The following is a 19671-nucleotide window of genomic DNA, read 5'->3' as shown; positions in this document are numbered from 1 at the left end:
GGCGGATCACGAGGTCAGGAGATCGAGACCATCCTGGCTAACACGGTGAAACCCCGTCTCTACTAAAAAATACAAAAAACTAGCCGGGCGAGGCGGCGGCGCCTGTAGTCCCAGCTACTCGGAGGCTGAGGCAGGAGAATGGCGGGAACCCGGGAGGCGGAGCTTGCAGTGAGCTGAGATCCGGCCACTGCACTCCAGCCTGGGCGACAGAGCGAGACTCCGCCTCAAAAAAAAAAAAAAAAAACAGCAAGGCTTGGGGAAATCCTGGCCTGAAGAATAGCAGTGCCTGGCCATCAGGATCAAAGCAAAGCTGAAATACCCCTTGGCACAGAGCCGGGAAGAAGAGGCAGCTGTGTGCTGCTGGGAGTGGCTCCTCCTGGAGGTGGAACCGTTCATTCCTTCAATCCGATATTGATCAAGGGCCTATTTCTTTTAAGTTCTGCACAAACACAAATCTGGCAGGTCCCCTTGGGCCATGGCACCTGGGGAGTACCCAGGTTTACTTTTCTGGTCATCCCAGGCACACAGCTGCCTCCGAACCTTCGTACTCACTTTTCCTCTGCCTGGAGGGCGCTTTCAGTGATATCCACACATACCACGCCTTTCCTCTTCTTTAGGAAAATGTCACCTTCCCTGCCCATTGTATTTAAAACTGCAGTGACACCCCACCCCCCAGTCTCCATGCCTAGCTTCCCAGGCCTGTCCCTAACGTTTGGAGAGCCTGGAAAAAGAATAAAAATGGGCTGGGCACAGTGGCTCATCCCTGTAATCCCAGCACTTTGGGAAGCTGAGGTGGGTGGATCACCTGAGGTCAGGAGTTTGAGGTGAGCCTGGACAACATGGTGAAACCCCCTCTCTACTAAAAATGCAAAACATTAGAAGGCGTGGTGGCATGTGCCTGTAACCCTGGCTACTCAGGAGGCTGAGGCAGGAGAGCCACTTGAACCTGGGAGGCGGAGGCCGCAGTGAACCGAGATCACCCCACTGCACTCCAGCCTGAGTGACAGAGCGAAACTCTGTCTCAAAAAAAAAAAAAGAGTAAAAATGATGGTTCATCCCCTTTCTCTTCCCACCCCCATTTCCATCCTGCACCTCAGTCATACATTTGAACATCCCAGCTACATCCCCAGGAAACAGTCACCTCGTAACCGTACTTTTGGCATACAGGTACATTCCACCCTCTCAGGGTCAGACCTGTGGGAACACGTACAAGCCCCGAACATGGGTTCAGTGCCATTTGAGCAGGAACTCTTGAGGTCTTGGATAACCAGAGTGAAACCTAGAGAAGGATCCTGGGCTCCCAGGGGCCACATCCCCTTGTCCTGGCCGACTCCTTGCCCTGGAGGGACTTAGAGAAGGGTGCAACTTGGGGCGAGGGTCCCTCTTGCCCAGGTCTAAGGATAGGACTGTCCCTTCCACTTTATTTTTTTGCAAACACTCAACACCGTCTAACATACTATATATTTTAAGTATGTAGTTTGTTTATTGTCTGAAAGCCTCCAGTAAAATGTACGCCCCATAGAAGGCAAGGATTTCTGTTTTGTTCACTATTATACTCTCTGAACTTAGTATCTGGCACATAGTAGGTGCTCAATCAATATTTATTGAATAAATAATGGATTACCAGGTTTGAGATTCCAGAAAATAGGCTAAAGGCACCTAGTCTTCTTAAAACTTCCTTGTTCTGCAGAGAGCTTCTGGGAAGAAGAGTGTTAGGTGCATGATGCAAAACCCCATCTTTTCAAACCTGCAAACCCTAGAGAGGAAACAATGCATTCTGCTCTTTCAGAAGATAGCGGCGCCTAGGCACGGTAGCTCATGCTTGTAATCTCAGCAGTTTGGGAGGCCGAGGCAGGTGGATTGCTTGAGCTCAGGAGTTCAAGACCAGCTTGGGCAGCACCGCTAAACCCCATCTCTACAAAAAAAATTAAAAATTAGCTGGGCCTGATGGTGCCATGAGTTCCAATCAAGTGGAGAGTTCAGATGCGTAAACCAACAGCCAAATATAAGAAAATAAGCTCCGAAATTAAAGGGTGGTCAAGGTATCATCCACAGCCAGGTGAGAGTACAGTAAACACTGCCTGTGTGAGTCACAGAGACCTCCAGGGTGGAGTGGCATGGGCTGCACTATGAGGGATGAGTAGGAGGTTCCACGTTCGAGAAGCTCAGTAACCGTCTATAGAGGCATAACCTCTTCACACTAAAAGATGGTTAGCACATGTGGTCCTATTTTTGTAAAATACGTATATGTATTTGCACAGAAAAATGTTTTTAAGTCTAAGTAATATGTCAATTAAAAATTAGCAAGAGGGGCATGGTGCAGTGGTTCATGAGTAATCCCAGCACTCTGGGAGGCCAAGGAAGGCAGATCACTTGAGGCCAGCAGTTCAAGATCAGCCTGGGCAATATAGCCAGACCCTGTCTCTCTCTCTATATATATATATATAGAGAGAGAGAGAGAGATCCATATCTTTTATATATATATACACACACATATATACATACACAAAAGTTATATACGGGTAGTGGAATAATTCAGGAAAGTGGGTGATACTTTTTTACACTTTTTTCTGTATAGAAGAGCACATATAATTAAAAAGCATTAAGATAATAACAGGCCACATCTACACATCCAATATGAGCATTTGTATGTATCTCAGGGTGAGCTGGGGGAGATGACTTCCAGGCCAAGGAAATGGCACCACAGATCGTGTGCAAGTGGGAAACCATGGAGACATTCTGGAGGAACAGTGAGCCCCTCTGGCTGAGTAAAAAGTAGTTGGAGTCTGCCGGGCACAGTGGCTCACGCCTGTAATCCCAGCACTTTGGGAGGCCGAGGCAAGCGGATCATGAGGTCAGGAGTTCCAGACCAGCCTGGCCAACATGGTGAAACCCCATTTCTACTAAAAATATAAAAATTAGCCAGGGATGGTAGTGTGCTCCTGTAGTTCCAGTTATTTGGGAGACTGAGGCAGAAGAGTCGCTTGAACCCAGGAGGCGGAGGTTGCAGTGTGCCAAGATCGTGCCACTGCACTCCAGCCTGGGTGACAAAGCAAAACTCTGTCTCAAACAAACAAACAAACAAACAAGAAATTAGTTGGAGTTGAGGCTGGAAGAGGAGGCCAGGCTTGGTGGCTCATAACTGTAATACCAGTACTTGAGGATCCCTTGAAGCAGGAATTTGAGACCAGCCTGGACAATACAGTGAGACCTTGGTTTCTGCAAAAACTTTCAAAACTTGGCTGGGCAGGTGGCGCTGGCTTGGGGTCCCAGCTTCGCCAGAGGCTGAGGTGGATCACTAGGAGTTCGGAGTTCGAGGCTGCAGTGAGTTATAATCGCCCCCCTGCACTCCAGCCTGGGTGACAGAGTGAGACCCGTCTCTAAAAACATAAATAAATAAAATTGGAAGAGGAGACTAAGGCCAGACTGCGGGGCCGTAAATTTCAGGCAAAGGCTTTTGGCCTCTGACCTACCTTCATGACACGGCTTGCAGCAAGAAGGTTTTGCTTTCAACCTGGGATGTCTCTCTGCCCCCCGTTTCCCAGATGACAAGAAGTTCAGACGCGGCCGAGCTGAGCCCGGATCCCACCTCTGGTGACTGCACGGCCTGGCTGGAAGGGCAGGGGTAGGGCCGGCAGAGGTGGAGGTGCAGTCACGGGTTGGGAACTCGGCGGCCCCACCTGCCCGCGAATGCGCTCCAGACACAGACACCTCATGGGAGAGTCTCCCAGTCCCCCAGACACAGCCCCAGCCACAGACCCCACTCGAGGAGGGAACGCCTACGTCACAACAGAAGCCACGCAGCTTGTGTGTCGCCATCTGTCCTCGTGGGAAGGCTCCTCCCCGCCGGGATGGTGTCCACCGGACCGCGACCCACGCGGGGCTCTCCCCACTCCCTCCGCCTCCCGCTTCCTCGGAGTGAGGTGGCCGCTCTTTCCCAGCTTGCCGCTTGGTGGCGCTGCCAGCATGAACCGAGGGCGCCGCCGGACCCCGCAGCCGCTGGAGCTCCGTGGAGAAGCGCTCCATGGTGACTTCCGGTGGCCCAGCGGCCTGCATCGCTTGAGCCCTGCCTTAGACTCAGATCCAGGCCTGGAGAGGCCTGTCAAACCCACATAAGGTAGACAGATAGGACAGAAATGGTGGCTGTCCATCATTCAAGGACATGTGGTCCCTGTGAGGTTATGAGATCCGCTGGTTTCCTTGGCTCAAATATCCAGCCAGCCACCCTGGGCAACCTAACCAGACTCATCTCTACAAAACATGAAAAAAATTAGCCGGGCATGGTGGCAGGCATCTGTAGTCCTAGCTACTCCCGAGGCTTAGATGAGAGGATGGCTTGAGCCTGGGAGGAAGAGGCTGCAATGAGCCATGACCACACCACTGCCTTCAAGCCTGGGCAACAAAGAGAGACCCTGTCTCAAACAAACAAACAAAAAAGTCTAGTAAACAGAATTGCTTCCCTTTTTGTTGTTTGTTTTCTGAACAGTGCATATTTATGTAGTAAACAAAATGCAGGGCTCAGAGGGATCAACAGGGTATTGGTGGGTCCAAACTATCCCCAACAGGATTTGGGTAGAAAAAAAAAGCAGACAGCCCTGAACTTTGATTTCAGAGCTGGGAAACTGTGGGAGGTCACAACTAGAAGATGCAGGAGACAGCGCTGGGAATGGTTCAGAGTGGGTCTCTGGACTGAGGAGAGAGTCGAGGCAGTGAACTGAGCCTGACTCTTCCTCCCAACCTCTCAGGACCTGGCTCAGCTTAACTGTGAAGTGGGAACACTGGCCAATGCCCTGCTCAGCTGGGAGGGAAGAAGTCTGGTAGGCAGAAAAGACTTTTAAAATTATTACATGCTCAATGAAGACAAAGAATTATTAATATCATGATCTTAATCATCATTATTGGAAAAAGACCTCTCATCCAGGGCCCAGGAAGAGCAGAGCAAAGACCAGGAAGCACACACTCCCGGCTGCTCCTATTTTACGTGGACACTAACATAGATGGGATTCATCTATGGTGTTTTCACTTTGCAGCCAAATTTCCTGGTAGTTTATAAGTCATTCGCTTGAGGGATACTCAACCTGGAGTCATTTGGGTACTGGGGCCAAAAGCTTTCTGGGGGAACCCAAACTCAAGAGTGTGACCTCCCCCACTGCAAGGGCCCCATTTCAGAGGTTATAAAGCCATAACCTTGACCTTGCCTCTCCCTCTTCTCTACCCCCTCCGCCTCTGCCATGTGACTTTTTGTGCTGCATTTGCTCCAGGTCCTCACAATTGCCCTCCACCTCCACCAACAGATTCCTAGCCATAATGGCTGCAGCAAGCTACAGAAGTCAGGAGCAAAACTGGACAGGGACCATTGAATAATTGTCATGTTTATAACATCCTTTATATTTCTCATTTCACTCATGTAGAAGAAGACAAATGGCCATATTTCAAAAAAGGCTTGAACAAACATCTCATGAAAGATGTATGAATGGTCATTGAGCATAGGAAAAGATGCTCAGTGTCATTAATCATCAGGGAATTAAAGCTACAATGAGATCCCACCTCACCCCCATGAAAGCAGTTACATTAAAAAGACGGACCCGCCGGGCGCGGTGGCTCAAGCCTGTAATCCCAGCACTTTGGGAGGCCAAGACGGGCGGATCACAAGGTCAGGAGATCGAGACCATCCTGGCTAACACGGTGAAACCCCGTCTCTACTAAAAATACAAAAACTAGCCGGGCGAGGTGGCGGCGCCTGTAGTCCCAGCTACTCGGGAGGCTGAGGCAGGAGAATGGCGTAAACTCGGGAGGCGGAGCTTGCAGTGAGCTGAGATCCGGCCACTGCACTCCAGCCTGGGCCACAGAGCAAGACTCCGCCTCAAAAAAAAAAAAAAAAAAAAAGACGGACCCTACTGATTGTCGCTGAGGATATGGAACAACTGGAACTCTCATCGCTGCTGGTGGCAGTATAAAGTAGTACAACCACTTCAACACAGTTTGAGCGTTTCTTTAAAAGTTAAGCATGTACCTACATATGATCCAGTGGTTTCACTTTTAGGTATTTACCCAAGAGAAATGAAAACACAAGACTTGCAGTAGAATGGCCACTGTGATTTTCCTTATAATGGCCAAGAAATGGAAACTTAAACTTCTGTCAACAGGTAAGTAGATAAACAAATTGAGGTCTGTCTATTTGATGGAATACTACTCAGCAATGAAAAAGAATGAAGTGTTGATACAGGCACCTGTATAGAGGAATCTCCAAATAAGAACCCAGACCCACTGAAAAAATAATGCATACTATGTGATCTCATTGGTATATAATTCTAGAACATGCAAATAAATCCCAAGTGAGAGCAGAATCAGTGGTTGCCTAGAGATAGCAGTGGAAGGAGCAGGAGGGAAGGATGATAAAGGGCCACCTGAAAATGTTGGGAGGTGATGAGTGGTTTCATTATCTTGATTCTAGTGATGGCTCACAGTGTATATTAAAGGGTTTAATGTTATTGGCAGGGCATGGTAGCTCATGCCTTTAATCCCAACACTCCGGGAGGCTAAGGCAAGAGGACAACTTGAGGCTAGCCTGGGCAACACAGCAAAACCCCACCTCTACAAAAAAAAATCAAAAATTATCCAGGTGTGGTGGCGCGTACCTCCAGTCCCAGCTACTCAGGAGGGTGAAATAGGAGGATCACGGAGTCCAAGAGTTAAAAGTTGCAGTGTGCCGTGATCGCACCATCGCGCTTCAGCATGGGCGACACAGCAAGACCCTGTCTCCAAAACAAAACAAAACAAAACAAAACTTATCAAAGTGTACACGTTACACACATGCAGTTTACTGTATGAAAGCTGTTAGTTGTTTTTTTTTTTTAATTTTTAAAAGGAACAAACCACTGATACACATAACAGATCGATGATTGTCAAAATAATTCTGTTGAATGAAAGAAGCCAGACGTGAAAGATAATGTTCTGTATGGTTCCATTTATTCAAATTGCCTAGAAACGAAAACTCATGGGGGCCAGGTATGGCGGCTCAAGCCTGTAATCCCAGCACTTTGGGAGGCCGAGGCAGGCAGATCTCCTGAGGTCAGGCGTTGAAGACCAGCTTGGTCAACATGGTAAAACCACATCTATACTTAAAATATATATACATGAATTAGCTGGGCGTGCTGGCACACGCCTTTAGTTCCAGCTACTCGGGAGGCTGAGACAGAAGAATCACTTGAACCTGGGAGGCAGAGATTGTAGTGAGCCAAGATCGTGCCACTGCACTCCAGCCTGGGTGACAGACTGAGACTCCATGTCAAAAAAAAAAAAAAAAAAAAATGGGAACAGACAGAATATCAGTGGCTGCCTGGGGCAAACGTGGAAGTAAAGACAGATTGCATATAGTTGTTTAAAAATACGTTAGACACTTCAGGAGGCTAAGGCAGGCAGATCACTTGAGCCCAGGAGTTCAGGACCAGCCTGGGCAACACAGCAAGACCTCACCTCTACAAACAAAATACAAAAATTAGCAGGGCCTGGTGGCGCGCACCTGTAGTCCCAGCTACTGAGGAAGCTGAGGCGGGTGGATCACCTGAGCCCAGGAAGTCGAGCTGTGATTATGCCACTGCATTCCAGCCTGGGTGACAGAGTGAGACCCTGTCTCAAAAAAATAAATAATAAAAATACATCAGAGCAGCCAGGCACGGTAGCTCACGCCTATAATGCCAGCACTCTGGGAGGCCAAGGGAGGCAGATCGCTTGAGGTCAGGAGTTCAACCAGCCTGGACGACATGGTGAAATCCTGTCTCTACTAAAAATACAAAAATTAACTGGACATGGTTGTGCATGCCTGTGGTCCCAGCTGCTTAGGATGCTGAGGCAGGAGACTGGCTTGAACCCAGGAGGCGGAGGTTGCAGTGAGCCAAGATCGCACCATTGCACTCCAGCCTAGGTGACAGAACGAGACTCCATCTCAGAAAAAAAAAAGCCAGGCGCAGTGGCTCACGCCTGTAATCCCAGCACTTTGGGAGGCTGAGGCAGGCGGATAACAAAGTCAGGCGTTCGAGACCAGCCTGACCAACATGGTGAAACCCCGTCTCTACTAAAAATACAAAAATTAGCCAGGTGTGGTGGTGCATGCCTGTAATCCCAACTACTCAGGAGGCTGAGACAGGAGAATCACTTGAACCCAGGAGGTGGAGGTTGCAGTGAGCCAAGATCACACCACTGCACTCCAGCCTGGGTGACAGAGCGAGACTTCGTCTCAAAACAAACAAACAAAGAAACAAACAAAAAAAATCAGAGCATCAAATACTTTTGATTATAGTTGCTTAAGCACAATGAATCACAAAATCCACATATCCATAATGATACTCAAAGAAGGGAAACCCAAGACAATAAGAAAACGCAACTCATTTGTTACTATTTGAGGTGATTATAAAACTGGCTCCTGCTTTGGAAATTATAATTTAAAGGGAAGGAATTCTAGTGTATTCTACTTTTCCAGGAGGAACTATATTTCAGTTGATGAGGAAAAGCTCTGCTTTACAGAAAAATATACCAGCTAATAAACATAAAATGAGGCCGGGTGCAGTGGCTCACGCTTGTAATCCCAGCACTTTGGGAGTCTGAGGCAGGCAGACCACTTGAGGTCAGGAGTTTGAGACCAGCCTGGCCAACATGGCAAAATCCCATCTCTACAAAAATACAAAAAAATTAGCCAGGCATGGTGGCAGGCACCTGTGATCCCAGCTACTTGGGAGGCTGAGGCAGGAGAATCGCTTGAGCCCGGGAGGTTGAGGTTGCAGTGAGCCAAGATTGCACCATTGTGCTCCAGCCTGGGTGATTGAGTAAGACTCTGTCTCAAAAAAAAAAACAAACATAAAGTGATTCATGGAATTAGAAAATAATTATTTTCCAGTCATTAAGGGTTATTCTTTAATGTTGAAATTACAAAATGAATTATAAACTGGGAACTGGACATTTGTACAATGCTAAGGGAACATTCAAATATTACTTTCTGGCCACAAGCAGGAAAAAAATTGTCCAGTGGGGAGATCAAGGTGTCTCCCTCTAATCCGGGAGTTATTGTAAACAACACTAATGGAAGGACAACCAGATTCTCTGTGTCTCTTGATTCATATCCTATGATTAATTCCAGCTAATGAGTTAATGTCAATCTACCCTTCAACTACAGGAAGTACAGGTGTGAAGGAACAGGCTAAGCTTCACCACAGGAAGCAAGTAGACAAGCCCAGAAAGTGGGTGGCATTCTGCAGAACTCTTGGTGCCAGGATCAGCGTGATGATGAAAGGGTCTACCTTTGAGTCAAAGAAACTTAAGAGACATAACAACCAGGTGCAATGCTTGGTTCTATATAAACTAACTGAAAAGGACATTAGGGGTCTACCTGGATTGAGCATTAGGTGATAATGAAGAATTGTTGCTTTTTAAGTGTGATAATGTTAGTTTAAGCTATATTGGGAAATCTTTTTTTTTTTTTCTTGAGACACGGTTTTACTCTGTCACCTAAGCTTCAGTGCACTGGCACCATCATAGCTCACGGAAGCCTTGACCTCCTCAACTCAAGCGATCCTCCCACTTCACCCTCCCAAGAAACTGGGTCTGCAGGCACACGCCACCATGCCCGGCTAATTTTTAAAAACATTTTTTTAGAGATGGGGGTCTTGCTATGCTACCCAGGTTGGTCTCAAACTCCTGGACTCAAAGTGGGAAATCTTTTTTTTTTTAAACATATACTGAATGCTTAAAATTTGTAATTCATGAAATACTCCAAAACCAAAATCTCATCTGTTTATGTTAATCCCTTCCATGCTCACATCATTGGTGGGAAGAAATCTCTGAGTCCAATTTTGATTACAAAATCAGGAAAACCTGAAAAGCTTCACGCTGTCAGATTCTGGAATCCAGTTAATGCCATGAAAATGCTGTTCCTGGCCGGGCGCGGGGGCTCACGCCTGCAATCCCAGCACTTTAGGAGGCTGAGGCAGGCGGATCACCTGAGGTCAGGAGTTCGAGACCAGCCTGAGCAACATGGAGAAACCCCATCTCTAGTAAAAATACAAAATTAGCCAGGCATGGTGGCACGTGCCTGTAATCCCAGCTACTCAGGAGGCTGAGGTAGGAGAAACGCTTCAACCTGGGAGGAGGAGGTTGCAGTGAGCCAATATTGCACCACTGCACTCTAGCTTAGGCAACAAGAGCGAAACTCCGCCTCAAGAAAAAAGAAGAACAGAGGCCGGGGGTGGTGGCTCATGCCTGTAAACCCAGCACTTTGGGAGGCTGAGGCGGGCAGATCACAAGGTAGGAGATCGAAACCATCCTGGCTAACACGGTGAAACCCCGTCTGTACTAAAAGTACAAAAAATTAGCCAGGCATGGTGGCGGGCGCCTGTACTCCTAGCCACTCGGGAGTCTGAGGCAGGAGAACGCCGTGAACCCAGGAAGTGGAGCTTGCAGTGAGCCAATATTGCGCCACTGCACTCCAGCCTGGGCGACAGAGCGAGACTCCATCTCAGGAAAAAAAAAAAAAAAAACACAGAAAAAAAGAAAACACTGTTCCTGTATTGAATGTTTTTCAGCAGCCAACGCTGACATCCACGTTCACTGGCCAGATGAGCAGTGTTGTACTTAGAGCTCAAGACAGCTCCGGCAATCCCTGCTCCTGAGAGTCACACCCCGTGCTTCCTCTCTGGACCTTTGTCCTGCCCAGCGACCTCCACGTCTGCTGATCCTCCTGTACTGCACAGGGCCGGCCTGGGTAACCACTGGGACACTGCAGAAATGACCGTGTGGCATCCGAGGCAAGGTCCTAAAAGACACTGCAGCTTTTGCCTTGCTCTCTTTTGTGTCACTCACTCAGGGAGAAGCCAGCACCACATGGAGACGGTGCTCAAGCAGCTCAGATGAAGAGAAACTGAGGCCTCCTGCCAAGAGCCAGCACCAACTTGCCGGCCATGCAAGTGGATCACCTCAGAAGCAGGAGCAGCAGCCTCATCAAGCCTTCAGATGACAGCAGCCCCCAGCAGATCCCTTACACAGATTCCACGAGAGACCCCTAGGTCAGAACAGCCCAGCTCCATTACTCCCAGATCCCTGATTCACAGAAAACAGGAGATCATAAGTGACTGTTGTTGTCTTAAACCACTAAGTTTGGAAGCAAACTGCTTCTCAGCAAAAGATCACTGGCATAGGTAGTGACGGGCAAAAGCACAAACCATGAGATAGCGGAGATGTGTTTCAGTTCCTGCGCTTCCATTACTGCTGTGCCTGTTTGAGCCTCAGTGATCTCACCTAAGAAAGAAAATAGCATGAAAATACTACTGGCTCCACAAGTGTGTTAAAGGATCAAACATAAATAAAGCACCCAGCATAATGTTAGGCCCAGAAAGATAATAAACGCTGGTTCTCTTCTTTAACCACACTTCCCACCCCACCATTCTCCCACTCAGTGGCAGATCTTCTCATCTGTAAAATGGGCTTGAAACACCTACCAAGAGGTTGCTGTGGAGATCAGATGAAAGTCTGTCTTTGGAGAGGTTTTGTAAATCCTAACGTACTCAACAAAGGTTCTTACTAGCATATAAGGGCCTGTCTCAGGAGAATCTGCCTAGCATGACTCTCTCTGTTGGAGGTTACAATCAAGGACTCCCCCAAAAATCTATTTTAGATTGGAGTCACGTAGACATGAATGGAAAGTGGCCGGAAGACTGTTCTTCACTGCTGACACCAGGCTCACAGCCCAGCTATTGCCAAAGAGTTGGGGTTTTGAAAAGCTCAAACTCCAAAGTAGATAGGGCATGTGATTCCATGGTCAGGAGACACTGAGGTCACTGTGCAAGCCAAAGATTGAGAAAGGAAGCAAAAATACAAAAATGAAAGCTCCTGTCTAAAGTCTCGTGAAGAAACAAGGGGAGTTTCGCTGTGTTGTCAAGTTTGTGCCCTCTCCTGGCCTGCGTGTGGACGGGTCTGACATCCACGGTTCAGCAGCTCCCCCCGCCCCCACTTCACACTGCCCTCAAGTCCTTCTGGGGTGGGAACTGGCCTGTGGGGGCCTCCACTCAAGCTAAGCAAACAACCCTCTTAAATCATGCCCTGACAGCAGGCCAGGAACCACGCAGACCGGGGGACAGAAAGAGAAAAAAAAAAACAACCTGGTCAAATGACCTGGTCAAATGATGCCTGAAAGTCCCTGTGAAAGTTTTGATCTCTGAAATGTTGCTTTAAAATCTGGATTTCTTGAAAGATGACTGCACTGGGCCGGTTGAGTGGAGGTTGCAGCGAGCCCCGGTGTGACTGAGGAAGACTAGGGAGGCACTGGCTGCTGGGAGAAGGGGAGTGTAATGTTAAGATGCAAAATCGGCCGGGCGCGGTGGCTCACGCCTGTAATCCCAGCACTTTGGGAAGCCAAGGCAGGCGGATCACGAGGTCAGGAGATCGAGACCATCCTGGCTAACACGGTGAAACCCCGTCTCTACTAAAAACTTCAAAAAATTAGCCGGGCGGGGTGGCGGGCGCCTGTAGTCCCAGCTACTCGGGAGGCTGAGGCAGGAGAATGGCGTGAACCCGGGAGGCGGACCTTGCAGTGAGCCGAGATTACGCCACTCACTCCAGCCTGGGAGACACAGCAAGACTCCGTCTCAAAAAAAAAAAAAAAAAGATGCAAAATCATCAACCAGATGATACTATACTATCAAGGAAAATGTAACAAATTCAGGATCATAACCAGAAAAATTGATCAACTTCCATAAGCAGAAAGGCATCTGCGTGAGCGTGGGATCGACATATATTGGACTGAACACTGCCCTTCATGGCTTCATGGCCTAGTAGACAGTCTTTTTGACACACCTTAAATGTGGCAATATGACATAGGCTCATAGAGCTGCTGGCTCACCAACGGCAGTGAGCTCCCCCATTTTTTTTTTTTTTTGAGACAGAGTTTCACACTTTCACCCAGGCTGGACTGCAGTGGTGCAGTCTCGGCTCACTGCAACCTCTGCTTCCCGTGTTCAAGCAATTCTCCTGCCTCAGTCTCCTGACTAGCTAGAATTTCAGGCGCCCACCACCATGATCGGCTGATTTTTGTATTATTAGTAGAGACGGATTTCACCATATTGGCCAGGCTGTTCTTGAACTCCTGACCTCGTGATCTGCCCACCTCAGCCTCCCAAAGTGCTGGGATTACAGGCGTGAGCCACCACGCCTGGCCTAAATTTATTTTATTCAATTTTCCTATCATATTTTTCCACAGAAGTGAAATAATAAGCGCATTAAAATATGTGTGTGCTTCTGCGAGCAGAGCTTTTAAGTTTTTTTAATTTAAATGTTAAAATATTTATCTTTAAAAATTTTTGTCCAAAGTTGATGCAAAAAATTTTTTTCAATAGAGGTGGAGGCAGGGCATGGTGGCTCACGTCTGTAATCCCAGCAGTCTGGGAAGCCCAGGCAGGTAGATGGCTTGAGCCCAGGAGTTCGAGACCAGCCTGGGCAACATGGTGAGACACTGTCTCTACAAAAAATAAAAAACAGAAGTGAAGGAAGATGGCCAAATAGAAGCCCCCACTGATCGTACTCCATGCAGGAACACCAAATTTAACAACTATCCACGCAAAAAAAGTACTTTCATAAGAACCCAAAATCAGGAGAGTAATGACAGTACCTGGTTTTAACTTCATATAGCTGAAAGAGCCACTGAAGAGTGGGAAAGACAGTCTTAAATTGCCGATCAACTCCTCCCACCCCCCAACATCCCCTGACAGTGGCTGACTATGTGGCATGAAGACAGAATCTGTGTGCTTGGGAGCAGGAGAGCACAGCAATCGCAGGACCTTTAATTGGAACTCAGAGCTACTGACATGGGGCTGAACTCAGCCAGTGGCCCGGGAGGGGAGCATTTAGACCAGTTCTAGCCAGAAGGATAGATTCCAACCCATCCCAGAGGTTGGAACTTGAGTTTTGGCAAGCCTCACCACCATGGGCTAAAGTGCAATGGGGACCTAAATAAACTTGAAAGATGTTTAGGCCACAAGGACTGCAACTCCTAGGCAAGTCCTGGTGCTGTGGTGGGCTCAGAGCCAGTGGACATTGGAGGGCACATGACCTAGTAAGACACCACCCAGGGTGGCTAAGGGAGTGCTTGCAGCACCCCTCCCGCAATCCCAGGCAGCACAGCTCACAGCTCCAAAAGAGACCCCTTCCTAATGCATAGGAGAAGAGAAGGAAAACTAAAGAGGACTTTATCTTGCAACTTGGATACCAGCTCAGCCACAGTAAGATAGGACACTAGTCACAGTCATGAGGCCTCCATTCCAGGCCCTATCTCCTGGATGACGTTTCTAGACACACCCTGGGCTGGAAGGGAACCCACTGACCTGGAGGGAAGAGCTCAGTCCTGGAAGAATTAATCACTTGCTAAATAAAGAGCCCTTGGGCCCTGAATAATCAGCAGCAGTAACCGAGTAGTGGAGGCGGGGGCCTTGAGTAAGACTCTGAGGCATGCTGGCTTCAGGTGTGACCGGAAGCACATTCACAGTCTGGTGGCTGTGAGGACAGACTCCTGCTGCTTGAGGAAGAGAGAGAGAAGACGAAAGGGCACTTGGTCATGAGCTTAGGTGCCAGCTCAGCCACAGTGAGGAAGAGCACCAAGAGGGCCCTTAGGGCCCTCGATTCCAGGCTTGATCCAGCAGAAGAAAGAATGAGTGAGCTTGAAGACAGACTACTTGAAAATACACAGTCAGAGAAGACAAAAAAAAAAGAGAGAGAGAGAGAATAAAAAACAACAAAGCATGCCTACAAGACCTGGAAAATAGCCTCAAAACGGCGAATCCAAGTTATTGCTCTTAAAGAGGAAGTAGAGAGAGATTGGGTAGAAAGTTTATTCAATAAAATAATAACAGAGAACTTCCCAAACCTAGAGAAAGGTATCAATTTTAAAGTACAAGAAGGTTATTGAACACCAATCAGATTTAACCCAAAGAAGACTACCGCAAGGCATTTAATAATCAAACTCCCAAAGATCAAAGATAAAGAAAGGATCCTGAAAGTAGCAAGAGAAAAGAAACAAAAGACATACAATGGAGCTCCAATCCATCTGGCCACAGACTTTTCAGTGGAAAGGCCAGGAGAGAGTGGCATGACATATTTAAAGTGCTGAAGAAAGAAACTTTTACCTAGAATACTTTATCTAGCAAAAATATCCTTCCAACATGAAGGAGAAAAACTCCCTGACAAACAAATGCTGAGGGATTTCATCAACTCTAGACCTGTCCTCCAAGAAATACTAAAAGGGCCGGGGTTGTGGCTCATGCCTGTAATTCTAGCACTTTAGGAGGCTGAGGCAAGCAGATCACTTGAGGCTAGGAGTTCAAGATCAGCGAAACACCATCTCTACTAAAAATATAAAAATTAGTCGAGCATGTTTATGTACGTCTGTAATCCTGGCTACTCAGGAGACTGAGACATGAGAATCGCTTGAACCCGGGAAACAGAGGTTGCAGTCAGTCAAGATTGTGCCATTGCGCTCCTGCCTGGGTGACAGAGTGAGACTCCATCTCAAAAAAAAAAAAAATGCTAAAGGAAGTTCTTCAATCTGAAAGAAAAGGACATTAATGAGCAATAGGAAATCCTATGAAGGTGCAAAACTCACTGGTAAGTAAACAGAAAAACCGAAAATAATATATATAACACTATAATTGTTGTGTGTAAACTACTCATCTTGAGGAAGAAGACTAAAAGATGAACCAATCAAAAAAGAAATCACTACCATGACTTTTCAACTCATAGACAGTACAATAAGTTATAAATAGAAACAATGGGCCAGGCATGGTGACTCATTCCTATAATCCCAGTACTTTGGGAGGGGGAGGCAGGTGGATCACCCGAGGTCAGGTGTTCGAGACCAACCTGGCCAACATGGTGAAACCCTGTCTCTACTAAAAATACAAAAATTAACCAGGCATGACAATCTAAAAATTAGCACGCACCTGTAATCCCAGCTACTAGAGAGGCTGAGCCAGGAGAATTGCTTGAACCTGGGGGGCGGAGGTTGCAGTGAGCCGAGATAGTGCCACTGCACTCCAGCCTAGGTGACAAAGTGAGACTCTGTCTCAAAAAAATAAATAAATAGTACGCAGGGAGATCAAGTGAAAGTGTAGAATTTTTATTAGTTTTCTTTTTGCTTGTTTGTTTGGTTTTTGTTTATTGCATAAATAAGTTGTCATCCCTTTAAAATAATTGTTTACAAGATATTTGCAACCCTCACAGTATCCTCAAATCTAAAAACATACAACAAATACACAAAAATAAAAAGAAAGAAAGTGACCAGGTGTGGTGGCTCACACCTGTAATCCCAGCACTTTGGGAGACCAAGGTGGTGGATAGCCTGAAGTCAGAAGTTTGAGACCAGACTGGCTAACATGGCAAAGCCCCATCTCTACTAAAACTACAAAAATTAGCCAGGTGCGGTGGCATGTCCCCTCCTGTGGTCCCAGTTACTTGGGAAGCTGAGGCAGAAGAATCACCTGAACCTGGGAGGCGGAGTTTGCAGTGAGCCAAGGTCACTCCCCGGCACTCCACAGCCTGGGTGACACAGCAAGACTCCGTCTCAAAAAGAAAAAAGAAAGAAAAAAAAGAAAAGAAAAGAAAGGCCAGGCACGGTGGCTCATGCCTGTAATCCCAGCACTTTGGAAGGCCGAGGCAGGTGGATCACCAGGTCAGGAGTTCAAGACCAGTATGGCCAACATCGTGAAACTCCATCTCTACTAAAAATACAACAACAACAACAAAATTAGCCGAGTGTGGTAATGTGCGCCTATAATCCCAGCTACTTGGGAGGCTGAAGCAGGAGGATTACATGAACCTGGGAGGTGGAGGTTGCAGTGAGCTGAGATCGTGCCAATGCACTCCAAGGAATCTGAGGGTTTAGCGGCAAGGGGCCTCATCCCAGAAGACTCAAATTTACTGGGCACTTCCTTTTCTGTTCAGGGAATCTGCCTCAGGCCAATGTTAATTGGACCCCAGAGAATCTTTATTCTACCATCTCAAAAACCTTGTTTAAGATTGTCTTAGCTATTTACTGCTGAGTGACAAATCAGCACAAATTTAGCACCTAAAACAACACACATTGGCAGGGTGTAGTGGCTCACACCTGTAATCCCAATACTTTGGGAGGCTGAGGTGTGAGGATCACTTGAGGCCAGCAGTTTGAGACCAGCCTCGGCAACATAGTGAGATACCATCTCTACCAAAAAATGAAAGTGTTTAAATTAGCTGGGCATGGTGACATGTGCCTGCCATCCTAGCTACTCAGAAGGGTGAGGTGGGAGGATCACTTGAGCCCAGGAGTTCAAGGATGCAGTGAGCTACGATCATGCCACTGCACTCCAGCCTGGGTGACAAAGCAAGATTCTGTCTCAAACACACACACACACACACACACACACACACACACACACACCCACGTTCTCTCACGGTTTCTGTGGGTCAGTAATCAGGACACAGCTCAGCTGGTTCCTCCATTTTACGGTCTCTCACAAGACCACACTCAAGATGTTAGCAAAGGTTGAGTCGTATCCAAAGGCCCAACCGGGGGAGAATCCAAGTTCACTTTTTGGTTGTTGAGATGACTCAATGGCTTTTAGGCAGTTGAACCGAGGCCCTTGATTCCTAGGTGTTTTTGCCCAGAAGGCACCCTGTGTTTCTTATCTTGTGGGCCTCCCTAACCAAGCAACTTGCTCTATGAACGCTTATAAAGGAGACAGTCTGCCACCAAGACACAAGTCATCATCTTGTATTCACAGAGGTGACGTCCTATCATCTTTGCTCTTCTCTGTTTGTTAGAACGAAATCGAAGATCCTGCTCGCACACAATGGGGGACATTACACAAGGGTGTGAACACCAGGAGTCAGGGACCACAGGGAGCCATCTCAGAGTTCACTCAACACAAGGATATTAATCTTCATCAAGCTCTTTCTATCCCAGAAAGCAGCCCGGCTTTGGTGGACATTGTGGGGCCTGTCTCCCAGAAGAGCATTTATGAACCAAACAGTATACAAGGTAATATTCGTCCATTTTTATGCTGCTGATAAAGACATATCAGAGACTGGGCAATCTACGAAAGAAAGAGGTTTGATGGACTTAAAGTTACACATGGCTGGAGAGGCCTCAAAGTCATGGTGGAATGCGAAAGTCACATCTCACATGGAGGCAGACAAGAGAAGAGAACTTGTGCAGGGAAACTCCCATTTTTAAAGCCAGCAGACTTCGTGAAACTCATTCACCATCACAGGAACAGTGTAGGAAAGATCTGCCTCCATAATTCAACTGCCACCCACTGGGTTCCTCTCATGACACATGGGAATTGTTGGAGTTTCAATTCAAGATGAGATTTGGGTGGGGACACAGCCAAACCATATAAAAGAGCTAGAGTCAAACCCTAGATTTCCTCTTTTTTTTTTTTTTCGTTTTGAGACAGATCCTCATTCTGTAACCCAGGCTGACTGCAGTGGCACAAACTTGGCCCACTACAACCTCTGCCACCCAGGTTCAAGCAATTCTCGTGCTTCAGCCTCCTGAACAGATGGGATTACAGGCATGTGCCAGCACACCTGGCTGATTTTTGTATTTTTAGTAGAGATAGGGTTTCACCATGTTGGCCAGGATGGTCTTGAACTTCTGACCTCAAGTGATCTGCCCGCCTCAGCCTCCCAACATGCTGATGCCTGGCCCGATTTCCTCATTTTCAATATAATATGGAATTATCTGATTTCTAGATCCCAGTTGTTTATGGAACTGAAACTTCCATTTATTTTTTGGATTATTTCCAAAAACTGATCGGGACTTTGTGTCTGTTTTCATTTGTGTGTGTCATCAAAAGCTGTATTTGTTATGGAGATTAATAATATGTTCTAATTCCCCAGAACTTAGCCATGTCTAACCCTGATAAGGACAAGGTTTCATTACCTTTTATAAGACCTTTACAGTAAGTCCTCAATAAATATGTGTTGAACAAATGAGTGAACAACTGAATGGACGGGTGAATGGATGCTTTCACTGGCCTGGGTTTGCGCAGACAGTAGGAAGTGTCTGTTTCACCAAAGGAATCACGCTGGGGAAAACCCCTGAATAGCATTGAGTTGCACAACTATAAATCTATTCTCATAAATTCCAATCAATCCTGTAAACTTCAGAGCAAAAACGCCAGGCTGTGTTAGTTTGCTCGGGCTTCTGTAACAGTAGGCATTCATTTTCTCACAGTTCTGGAGCTTAGAAGTCTGAGATCAAGGTGTTGGCACGGCTGGTTTCTCCTGAGGCTATTCCTTCTCTGTGTTCCCACATGTTTTTCTTTTTTTCTTTTTTTTTTTTTCTTCTTTTCTGCGTATGTGCAGCCTTCATGTCTCTCCCTCCTCCTATGAGGACACCAATCAGATTGAATTAGAGCCCACCCTAACAGCTTCATTTAACTTAACTACCTCTTTAAAGACCTTGTCTCCAAAGACTGGGTGTGGTGGCTCACACTGTAATCTCAGCACTTTGGGAGGTGGGAGCGAAAAGATTGCTTGAGCCCAGGAGTTTGAGACCAGCGGGGCAACATAGTGAGACTCTGTCCCTACAAAGCTTTTAAAACATTAACTGGGTGTGGTGGCGCAGGCCTGCAGTCCCAGCTACTCGGGAGGCTGTTA

The 19671-nt window shown here is 47.1% G+C and overlaps 1 long non-coding RNA gene across 1 annotated transcript; it reads right to left on the bottom strand.

Annotated features, from left to right (window-relative positions):
- Positions 1 to 1594: 1594 nt before the first annotated feature.
- LOC113223678 lies at positions 1595 to 3924 on the bottom strand. The gene is made up of 3 exons (XR_003308834.1): positions 3784 to 3924; positions 3474 to 3611; positions 1595 to 1915 (listed from the first exon to the last, which is right to left on the bottom strand). It is a non-coding gene; the product is annotated as an uncharacterized LOC113223678 (long non-coding RNA).
- Between the last annotated feature and the right edge of the window lie 15747 nt (positions 3925 to 19671).

The sequence above is a fragment of the Piliocolobus tephrosceles genome, chromosome 18, assembly GCF_002776525.5.
Source record: "Piliocolobus tephrosceles isolate RC106 chromosome 18, ASM277652v3, whole genome shotgun sequence".
Lineage (NCBI taxonomy): Eukaryota > Metazoa > Chordata > Mammalia > Primates > Cercopithecidae > Piliocolobus > Piliocolobus tephrosceles.
The sequence above is the reverse complement of the archived record's forward strand: the minus strand, read 5'-3'. Positions and strand labels throughout refer to the sequence as shown.